An 11,758-nucleotide genomic window follows, 5' to 3' on the forward strand; every position below is an offset into this window, starting at 1 on the left:
ATAAGATCATGGCTGATCTGTCGTGACTCAGTTCCACTTTCCCGCCCTCTCCCCATCACCCTCCCAGGAGGCAGAGTTAGTGGCTTCCAGGCCCAGTTTGTCTCACAAACTGGTGACGGGACAGATTGTCTGTGTTAATGTGTGGGCTTTTTCCATAGAATCCTTACAGTGCAGAAAGAGGCTATTCGGCCCATCAAATCTGCACCAGCCATAATGCCACCTAGGCCCTATCCCCATAACCAAATATGTTTATCCTAGCTACTCCCCCCAGTACTAAGGGACAATTTAGCATGGCCAATCCACCTAACCTGCACATCTTTGGACACTAAGGGACAATTTAGCATGGCCAATCCACCTAACCTACACATCTTTGGACACTAAGGGGCAATTTAGCACGGCCAATCCACCTAACCTACACATCCTGTAGTGGGAGGGGGAGTCCAAAACTAAAGGGCATAGGTTTAAAGGTGAGAGTGGAAAAGGGACCCGAGCGGTTAACCTTTTTACACAGAGGGTGGTGGAAATGAGCTGCCGAGGGAGGTGGTCAAGGCGGAGGTAACACTGACAACATTTGGACAGGTACATGGATGGGAAAGGTTTACAGAGGGATAGGGGCCCAATGCAGGCAGATGGGACCAGTTCAGTTCAGGAAACCTGGTTTAGCATGGACGGGTTGGGCCGAAGGGCCTGTTGTACATCTCTAATGACCACTGACACACACACAGTGGCAGCATCTCGTGTGTGTGTGTGTGTGTGTGTGTTGCAGCAACTCACCAAGGTTCCCACCACAGCCGCACCACCCCCCCCCCAACTCCTGACTTGAGAAGTGGCAAACCAATCCGTCCCATCACCGCTCCGGCGGGGATCCCGCCCCCACCCCTCCTTGCGTGTCACCGCCGCTTCCTGCCACGCTCCCGCGTCCCTCGGCGATGCAGTCGGTGGGCACGGGCAGCCGGTCCCCCCAGGAGCTGTTACGGGCCCATCGGTACAGGTCTCTGTGGAGAGAGGGGTAAGAGGGGAGAGAGAGAGAGAGAGAGGGTGACATTAAAAAAAGAGAGCGAACTTTGGTTTCTACAACAACTTCCACAAACACATACACCGCACCCCCCCCCCCCCCACCGCCCAAAAGGACATCGCAACGGAAACCCTTCAACGAGGGCGGTCATCCTTGCAAACGTAGCGAAGGCGGCAGGGCTCTCTGTGCATAGCAAGATCCCAAAACACTTCTGGAGGTGAACGGCAGGACGTTGGGGTGTACCGTGGAACAGAGGGACCTTGGAGTTCAGGGGCATGGGCGCGGCACGGTGGTTAGCACCGCTGCCTCTCAGCGCCAGGGACCTGGGGTTCAGTTCCAGCCTCGGGTCACCGTCTGTGTGGAGTTTGCGCGTTCTCCCCCGTGTCTGCGTGGGTTTCCTCCCACAGTCCGAAAGACGCGCTGGTTAGGGTGCATCGGCCGTGCTAAATTCTCCCTCTGTGTAACCCGAACAGGCGCCGGATTTTCACAATAAGTACAAACCTACTTGCGGCTAATAAAAAGATTATAAAGATAAAGGATGTAATCTAGTCTTTACTCTAAAAAGTGGAGTCACAGGTAGACAGGGCAGTGAAAAAGACTTCTGGCATGCTGGCCTTCATCAGTCAGGGCACTGAGTATAGAAATTGGGAAGTTATGCTGCCGTTGTACAGAGTGGCACAGTGGGTTAGCACTGCTGCTTCACAGCTCCGGGGTCCTGGGTTCGATTCCCGGCCTCGGGTCACTGTCTGTGTGGAGTTTGCACATTCTCCTCGTGTCTGCGTGGGTTTCCTCCCACAGTCCAAAGATGTGCGGGTTAGGTTGATTGGCCGTGCTAAGAAATTGCCCCTTAGTGTCCAGGGATGTGTAGGTTAGAGGGATTAGTGGGTATAATATGTAGGGATATGGGGGGGTGGGGTTGTGGTCGGTGCAGACTCGATGGGCCGAAGGGCCTCTTTCTGCAGTGTAGGGTTCTATGACATTGGTGAGACCGCACCTGGAGTATTGTGATCAGCTTTGGTCGCCTTGCTGTCGGAAAGATGTTATTAAACTGGAGAGAGACGGCAGAAGAGATTTACAAGGATGTTGCCAGGGCTCAAAGGGCCTGAGTTATAGGGAGAGATTGGAGAGGCTAGGGAATCTTTTTCTTTGGAGTGAGGGGTGATCTTATCGAGGTCTATCATCGGAGGCAATGGATAGGGTGAACGCACTCAGTCTTGTTCCCAGGGTTGGGAAATCGAGAGCGCTTAGGGTTTAAGATGAAGGATTAATGGGAACCTGAGGAGCAATTTTTCTTTACACAGAGCTGCTGTGGGGGGGGAGGTGGGGTGATGTGGAATGAGCTGGCGGAGGGAGTGGCTGAGGCAGGGACATTTGGACAGACACATGGAAAGATTGAGAGGGATATGGGCCAAACGCAGGCAAGAGGGGTTTGCTCAGATGGGCTTTTTGGACTGAAGAACCCGTCCCCATGGCCGTAGATTCTATGAGGATCGGATAATCCGTTTTAACACGATTGAGGAATAGGCAGCAGGGGCCGGGATATCGGGAATAAATCTCCTCCCCCCCCCCCCGCCCCGGCTCACTCATCTTTAGTCAGCGGTGGTGCGGACCTCGGCACCTCAGAGAGCGGATGGAAGCACAGGGTGGGGGATTGCTCCCCTGTCCAGCCTCCCCACCCCCCTCACCCCGCCTCCTCTCTTGCCCCACCCCTCTCCCTCACTCCCTTTCCACACCCTACTGGGTATCCCATCTCCGCTCCTTTGGTAACTGTGTGGGTTCCGCAGTGTAAGGGTGAGCAACCTGGACTCTTGAGTCCCAGTGATCCGGGGTTCAAGACTCGGCAGAACCTCGAGTTGCCTGGATTGGGAGGCATGCCTCATGAGGATAGGCTGAGGGAGCGCGGTCTCTGCTCCCTGGAGAGACGAAGGACGAGAGGGGACCTGATAGAGGTTTATAAGATGTTGAGAGGTATAGATAGGGTGGATTCTCGGAGGCTATTTCCCAGGGCTGAAATGGTCGCTACGAGAGGACACAGGTTTAAGGTGCTGGGGAGCAGGTACAGAGGAGATGTCAGGGGTAGGTTTTTCACTCAGAGGGTGGTGAGTGAGTGGAATCGGTGGTGGTGGAGGCGAACTCGCTGGGGTCTTTTAAGAGACTTCTGGATGAGTACACGGGATCTAATGGGATTGAGGGTTACAGATAGGCCTGGTAGGTCGGGATATCATTGGCGCAACTTGTGGGCCGAAGGGCCTGTTTGTGCTGTAGTTTTTCTACGTTCTAACTCAACTTGGATCGGGGAAGCTTGTACATTGACGAACCTGCTCTCCCACCCCCACCCCCAAAAAAATCCCTCCACCCACAACCCCAAACTACCCAAACAGAAGAACCCCCGCAGGTCTCCGGGAGTTACCTGCCGCTCTTGCGAGAGGTGAGCACTACATGTCGCAAACTGCCGTCGGCACAGCAGAGGTGGGCGTGGACGTGCCGTGTCCGACACAGGACGGGCTGGATGACCCGGGGCCAGAGCTGGGCCTCCTCCCGGGTGCCGCGTCGCAGGATGACGTACGAGAATTTCTCCAGCTTGACGCCGGTGTTCTGCGGAGGAGAGGGCAAAAACGTGAAGATTAAAAACAGAGAAACACACTGGGCGTCGACCCATTATTGCCCGGACGAGCGTGGCTTCAACAACACTCGAGAAGCTCGACACCATCCAGGGCAAAGCACCCCATCGACAAACACTCCCTCCCTCCCCTCCACCACCCACACACAGTGACCGCAGTGTGTGTGTGTACCGTCTACAAGATACACCGCAGTGACTCGCCGAGGCTCCTCCGACAGCACCTTCCAAACCCACCACCCCTACCGTCTAGAAGGACGAGGGACAGCAGACACACGGGGAACACCACCACCTGGAAGATCCCCCTCCGAACCTCATTCACCATCCTGACTTGGGAATATATCGGCCGTTCCTTCACTGTTGCTGGGGTCCAAATCCTGGAACTCCCTCCCTAAGGGCACTGTGTGGGTGTTACCCAGCCTAGGCCTGGATGTCAACCCACCTCCGTCCCCCTCCCAGGCAACGCATTCCCCAGACCATCACCACCCTCTGGGTAAGAAAGTTTTTCCTCACATCCTCCCTAAATCTCCTGCCCCTCACATTTAATGTGTGCCCCCCACCCCCCCCCCCAACCTCGTGACTGACCCTTCAACTGAGGGGGACAGTTACTCTCTATCCACTCTGTCCGTGTCCCTCATAGTCTTCCGCATCTTGATCAGGTTGCCTCTCAGTCTTCTCTGCTCCAGAGAAAACAACCCAACCCTATCCAACCTCCCTTCATAATTTAGATGTTCCATCCCAGGCAGCCTCCTGGTGAATGTCCTCTGCACCCACTTCCAGCGCCTTCACATCCTTCCTACTAGTTGGCCTACTCCTGCTCCTATTTCTTATGTCCTTATTACAACGTGACAACTAGAACATAGAACATTACAGCGCAGAACAGGCCCTTCGGCCCACGATGTTGCGCCGACCAATTAAAAAAGCAATGACCCTCTAACCTAAACCAATCCCTTTCCGTCCATAAACCTATCCACAGACCTCTTAAACGCCCCCAAACTAGGCGCATTTACAACTGCAGCAGGCAGGGCATTCCAATCCCTCACCACCCTCTGGGTAAAGAACCTACCCCTGACATCCGTCCTATAACTACCACCCCTTAATTTAAAGCCATGCCCCCTCGTGCTAGCTTTCTCCATCCGAGGAAAAAGGCTATCACTGTCCACCCTATCTAAACCTCTAATCATCTTATATGTTTCAATAAGATCCCCTCTTAGCCGCCTTCTTTCCAACGAAAACAACCCTAAATCCTTCAGTCTCTCCTCATAGAACTGCTGACGTTACTCCAGCTGTGGCCTCACCAAAGTTCGACACAACTCCAACCTGACTGTCAATTGACTCGAGGACGGTTTCTTCCCTGCTGCCATCAGCCAAGGCCAGGGAGTAGCTTGAGGTGCGTCACGCTCCGCGCAGAGCTCAGGGTAGGACCGGCAGCTTTCTGGTTGGTATCAAAGGGAGGGTGGCTCCTGCTCTGACCAAGACCAAGACCACAAGAAAAGGGTGGCAGAGTAGCACAGCACTGCTGCTTCACAGCTCCAGGGACCCGAGTTCGAGTCCCGGCTCGGCTCGCTGTCTGCGTGGAGTTGGCACATTCTCCTCGTGTCTGCGTGGGTTCCCTCCGGGTACTCCGGTTTCCTCCCACACTCCAAAGATGTGCAGGTTAGGTGGATTGGCCACGATTAGATGCATAAGTTAGAGAGGATTAGTGGGCTAAAATATGTAGGGATAGGGGGGTAGGGCCTGGGTGGGATTGTGGTCGGTGCAGACTCGATGGGCCTCTTTTTGCACGGTAGGGTTTCTATGATTCTATGATGTATCTATGAAACTACAAAGGGTTGTGAACAAAACTCAGTCTACCACTCAAACCAGCCTCCCATCCATTGATGCTACACTTCCCACAGCCTCGGGGAAAAGCAGCCGGCATAATCAAGGACCCCCACACATTCTCTCTTCCACCTTCTTCCATCGGGAAAAAGATACAAAAGTCTGAGGTCACGTACCGACCGACTCAAGAACAGCTTCTTCCCTGCTGCCGTCAGACTTTCGAACAGACCTACCTCGCATTGAGTTGATCTACACCCTCGCTATGACTGTAACACTACATTCCGCACTCTCTCCTTTCCTTCTCTATGAGTGGTATGGTTTGCTTGTATAGAGCACAAGAAACAATACTTTTCACTGTATCCCAATACACGTGACAACAATAAATCAAAACATTCTTTGCCTCGACTGATAAAGGCAGGTTTCCCTTTTTCACCACCCTATCAACATGCCCCTCCATCTTCAGAGATCCGTGGACAAACACGCCAAGGTCCCTCCGTTCCACAGAACTTCCGAATGTCCTACCATTCGTTGACTACCTCCTTGTCAAATGACTCCTTTCCAAAGTGCATCGCCTCTCACTTTCCAGCATTAGATCCCATCTGCCATTTATCCGTCTACTGGACCATCTCGTCTCCATCTTCTCGTCGCCCTAGAGGCTCTGCCTCACTATTAGCCACGCGGTCAATCTTTGTGGGTTTACCCGGCTGCCCCTTTCAAAATGCCCCTTGGGCATCATCCTGTCCCTACAGGAACAGCGTTCCCAAGCTGAAGGGAGGTGGAATTTTAGGCTCAGGCTTTTGGGGCCTAGCAGTCAGGCATCCTGTCGCCACAGGAACAGCGTTCCCCAACTGAAGAGAGGCTCAGGCTTTTGGGGCCTAGCAGTCAGGCATCCTGTCGCCACAGGAACAGCGTTCCCCAACTGAAGAGAGGCTCAGGCTTTTGGGGCCTAGCAGTCAGGCATCCTGTCACCACAGGAGCAGCGTTCCCAAGCTGAAGGAAGGTGGAACTTTAGGCTCAGGCTTTTGGGGCCTAGCAGTCAGGCATCCTGTCGCCACAGGAACAGCGTTCCCCAACTGAAGGAAGGTGGAACTTTAGGCTCAGGCTTTTGGGGCCTAGTAGTCAGGCATCCTGTCACCACAGGAACAGCATTCCCAAACTGAAGAGAGGCTCAGGCTTTTGGGGCCTAGTAGTCAGGCATCCTGTCACCACAGGAACAGTGTTCCCAAACTGAAGAGTGGCTCAGGCTTTTGGGGCCTAGTAGTCAGGCATCCTGCCACCACAGGAACAGCGTTCCCAAACTGAAGAGAGGCTCAGGCTTTTGGGGCCTAGCAGTCAGGCATCCTGTCACCACAAGAACAGCGTTCCCAAACTGAAGAGAGGCTCAGGCTTTTGGGGCCTAGTAGTCAGGCATCCTGCCACCACAGGAACAGCGTTCCCAAACTGAAGGAAGGTGGAACTTTAGGCTCAGGCTTCTGGGGCCTAGCAGGGAGGTGGCGCACGACGGCGCTGATACTCACCCCGGCGAAGGGCAGGGGATGATAAGCTTGCGTGAAGTTACACGGCAGGGGCACCGTGCCCATCAGCTTGGGGCAGGTTAGATCGTGAGGGCACTGGAGTGAAAGAGAGAGAGAGAGAGAGAGAGAGACAGAGACGGTCATAGTGGGGATAACTTACACAAAATAAAGTAAGACAATAAAATAAACATTGAGGCGGCATTGGGAGGAGGGTACTCACTGGAGCAAAGACGTGACCGCAAGATTCTTCATCTTTGACCTGTGAATGGGGAAGAGAGAGAGAGGGGGAGATGGATAGGGAGAGGGTGGGATGGGTAGGGAAGGTGGGGAGAGGGGGGTGGAGAAGGGCAGGGTGGAGAGAATAAGCATCTGAGGATTGTTTTGTAATAGAACATAGAACATTACAGCGCAGAACAGGCCCTTCGGCCCACGATGTTGCGCCGACCAGTTAAAAAACAATGACCCACTAATCTATACCAATCCCTTTTCATCCATAAACCTATCCACGGATCTCTTAAACGCCCCCAAACTAGGCGCATTTACAACTGCAGCAGGCAGGGCATTCCAATCCCTCACCACCCTCTGGGTAAAGAACCTACCCCTGACATCCGTCCTATAACTACCCCCCCCTTAATTTAAAGCCATGCCCCCTCGTGCTAGATTTCTCCATCAGAGGAAAAAGGCTAAATGTTAGAAATATTTTAAGTGTTGATGTTCAAAAGGGACTCTGGGTGCACTAGCACAAGGAACACAGAAGGTTAGTGTACAGGTTGACTGGCACCCCATCCACTAACACTCACTCCCTCCACCACCCACACACAGGGACCGCAGTGTGTGTGTGTGTACCGTCTACAAGATACACCGCAGCGACTCGCCGAGGCTCCTTCCACAGCACCTTCCAAACCCACCACCCCTACCGTCTAGGAGGACGAGGGACAGCAGACACACGGGGAACACCACCACCTGCAATGCTACATGTTAATGTTTTGTCTCTTTTACCCTGCAGGTGCGTCGGTCCACCTTGTTGTCAAACGAGGGGCATGCACACGGTGGGTCGTGCGAGGGCTGCTCTTGGATGTTTCGAGAGTGGCCTAGTACTTCGCGTCGTTTGTGTACGCTTAAAACTGGACCAGCGGATGGGCACCACGACAGCTCAGTGACTATCGCTGATTGCTGTGCAGACACATGGATTTGGGCCGGTGTCTGCGGGGAGTTTGCGCATTCTCCCCGTGCTTGCGTGGGTTTCCTCCGGTTTCCTCCCACACCCCCAAAGATGTGCTCTCAGGCTGGCTGGTGTACCAAATTGACCCTACGCTATTCTCCCCTGAATCTGGTTACAATAGGGGTACCATTCGCATACACGCGGGGCAAGGTAGGTATAGGAAAATGCTTTGTTAAAATGGCAGCGCGGGCTCGTTGGGCCGAAGGGCCTGTTTCCCGTGCTGGGTTGTTCTTTGTTCTATCCCCCTCCGAACCCCACTCACCATCCCGACTGGGAAATAGATCAGCCGCTCCTTCACTGGGGTACAAATCCTGGAACTCCCTCCCTAACGGCACTGTGGGTGTTACCCACCCCACACGGGGACTGCAGCCGGTTCGAGGTGGCGCAGCTCCCCCACCACCTTCTCGAGGGGTAATTAGGGACAGACAATAAATCCTGACCAGCCAGCAATGCCCACGAGTGAATGAATAAAACAGATACGACGAGCAATGAGGAAGGCATATTGGGACATCTGCTTGAGTTGTGAGGGGGAAATCGGGGTATATGAATAATATAAGCCTTTGCAGGGTTTCGGTGAGATTACAGCTGGAATCTTCCACACTGTTTACAGTCACTGCGTTTCAGAAAGGATAGACTTGTACAAGAGGCAGCACGGCGAACATTCACCGGATCGGTCTCTGGGGTGGCACGCTGGTTAGCACGGCTGCCTCACAGCGCCAGGGACCCGGGTTCGATTCCCGGCTCGGGTCGCCGTCTGTGCAGAGACTGCACATTCTCCCCGTGTCTGTGTGGGTTTCCTCCGGGTGCTCCGGTTTCCTCCCACAGTCTGAAAGACGTGCTGGTTAGGGTGCGTTGGCCGTGCTAAATTCTCCCTCAGTCTAACCCGAACAGGCGCCGGAGTGTGGCGACTAAGGGATTTTCACAGCAACTTCATTGCAGTGTTAATGTAAGCTGACTTATGAATGATAAATAAAAAAAAAACCTCAAGATCAAGATGTGGTCAAGAAGGCGTATGGTGTACTGGCCTTCATTAATCGAGGGATTGAGTTTAGGAGTCGGGAGATAATGCTGCAGCTTTATAAGACCCTGGTCAGACCCCACTTGGAGTACTGTGTGCAGTTCTGGTCGCCTCATTACAGGAAGGATGTGGAAGCCATTGAGAGGGTGCAGAGGAGATTTACAAGGATGTTGCCTGGATTGGGAGGCATGCCTTATGAGGATAGGTTGAGGGAGCTCGGTCTCTTCTCCCTGGAGAGACGAAGGTTGAGACGTGACCTGATAGAGGTTTATAAGATGTTGACAGGAATAGATAGGGTGGATTCTCAGAGGCTATTTCCCAGGGCTGAAATGGTCACTACGAGAGGACACAGGTTTAAGGTGCTGGGGAGCAGGTACAGAGGAGATGTCAGGGGTAAGTTTTTCACTCAGAGGGTGGTGAGTGAGTGGAATCGGCTGCCGTCGGTGGTGGTGGAGGCGAACTCGCTGGGGTCTTTTAAGAGACTTCTGGATGAGTACATGGGATTTAATGGGATTGAGGGTTATAAATAGGCCTAGTAGGTAGGGATATGATTGGCGCAACTTGTGGGCCGAAGGGCCTGTTTGTGCCATAGTGTTCTATGTTCTATCACCATTCCATCGTGTTGAATGTAAGAACAGGCTTGATGGGCTGAATGGTCCACTCCAGCCCCTTGTGTTTCTTGCAAGACAATTGAATGAATGAGGAAAGGGATTGAGTGACAGACTTTGATAAAATATTAACTGGGACAGAGAGAGGGTTAAGGAGGGTCCTGATCGAGGGTATAAAATATTAACTGGGGCAGAGAGAGGGTTAAGGAGGGTCCCGATCGAGGGTATAAAACATTAACTGGGGCAGAGAGAGGGTTAAGGAGGGTCCCGATCGAGGGTATAAAATATTAACTGGGACAGAGAGAGGGTTAAGGAGGGTCCTGATCGAGGGTATAAAATATTAACTGGGGCAGAGAGGGTTAATTTACTTACATGGCGAAAAACTGCAGCAGGCGACGGTGCAGAGGGACCTCGGGGTCCTTGTGCATGAGTCGCAAAAACCCAGCTTGCAAGTGCAGCAGGTGGTCAGGAAGGCGAATGGGATGCTGGCCTTCATAGCGAGGGGGATTGAATATAAAAGTAGGGAGGTCTTGCTGCGGCTGTATAGGGCATTGGTGAGGCCGCAGCTGGAGTACTGTGTGCAGTTTTGGGCGCCGCACCTGCGCAAAGATATTTTGGCCTTGGAGGGAGTGCAGAGGAGGTTTACTAGGCTGATACCGGAGTTGAGGGGGTTGAGCTATGAGGAGAGGCTGAATAAACTAGGCTTGTACTCGTTAGAGTTTAGAAGAATGAGGGGAGATCTCATTGAGACGTATAAGATGATGAATGGGATGGATAGGATAGAGGTGGAGAGACTCTTCCCGCTCAGAAAAGACAGTAGGACTAGGGGGCACAGCCTCAAGATAAAGGGGGGGCGGTTTAGAACGGAGTTGAGGAGGAACTTCTTCACTCAAAGGGTGGTGAATCTCTGGAATTCTCTGCCCGTTGAAGTGGTGGAGGCTGCCTCGCTAAATATTTTTAAGATGCGGGTTGATGGGTTTTTGATAAGAGAGGGGATTAAGGGTTATGGGGAGAAAGCGGGAATGTGGAACTGAGCAGCGACAGATCAGCCATGATCTTATTGAATGGCGGGGCAGGCTCGAAGGGCTAGATGGCCTACTCCTGCTCCTATTTCTTATGTTCTTATGTTCTTGTGTTCTTAAGGAGGGTCCCGATCAAGGGTATAAAATATTAACTGGGGCAGAGAGAGGGTTAAGGAGGGCCTGACCAAGGAGTGCTGTCTGCTGAGACATGGCGGAGAGTAACTAGAATCTGAATCCACTACTGAACTCTCCACCCGAACCCAGGGACAGTCCCGGGGCTCAGGTCAGTGAATGAAACTGAGATCAGAGCAGGCGGCAGGACAGAGGGCAGTGCTACATTCACACTCACCTTTAATACAGCATCGCGAGCTTCCATCAGGATCTGATGTCCATCCTTTGTCCCATTCTCAACTAACACCTATAGCGAGGGGGAAGAGAGGGCGGGGGGGGGGGGGGGGGGAGGGAGTGAGAGCGCAAAGGGAGGTGAGGGGGCAACGAGAGGGCAAAGGGAGGTGGTGAGGGAGGGAGTGAGAGAGCAAGGGGGGGGGGGGTGTAAGGGCAACGAGAGGGCAAAGGGAGGTGGTGAGGGAGGGAATGAGAGAGCAAGGGGGGGGTGTAAGGGCAACGAGAGGGCAAAGGGAGGTGGTGAGGGAGGGAGTGAGAGGGTAAAGGGGGGAGGAAGGCAGATAGAGAGGGAGGAGGAGAGAAAGACAGACAGAGAAAGAGGGTGGAAGGGGAGAGAAAGAGAGAGAGAGAGAGAGAGAGAAGGGGGGGGGAGAGAGAGAGAGAGAGAGAGAGAGAAAGGCGGGGGGAGAGAGAGAGAAGGGGGGGGAAGAGAGAGAGAGAGAGACACAAGAGAGAAAGGGGGGGAGAGAGAGAGGGAGAGAGAAAGAAAAAGGGGGAGGGAGGGAGGGAGAGAGA

General features: G+C 53.4%; 1 long non-coding RNA gene across 1 annotated transcript; it reads right to left on the bottom strand.

Annotated features, from left to right (window-relative positions):
- Window positions 1–3,560: 3,560 nt before the first annotated feature.
- LOC145340513 (uncharacterized) lies at window positions 3,561–11,256 on the bottom strand. Its single transcript, XR_013886256.1, has 4 exons — window positions 11,187–11,256; window positions 7,188–7,226; window positions 6,971–7,063; window positions 3,561–3,610 (listed from the first exon to the last, which is right to left on the bottom strand). It is a non-coding gene; the product is annotated as an uncharacterized LOC145340513 (long non-coding RNA).
- Window positions 11,257–11,758: the final 502 nt, after the last annotated feature.

This window comes from Carcharhinus amblyrhynchos, unplaced genomic scaffold (assembly GCF_965287045.1).
Source record: "Carcharhinus amblyrhynchos unplaced genomic scaffold, sCarAmb.v2.hapA chromosome_1091, whole genome shotgun sequence".
Classification (NCBI taxonomy): Eukaryota; Metazoa; Chordata; class Chondrichthyes; order Carcharhiniformes; family Carcharhinidae; genus Carcharhinus; species Carcharhinus amblyrhynchos.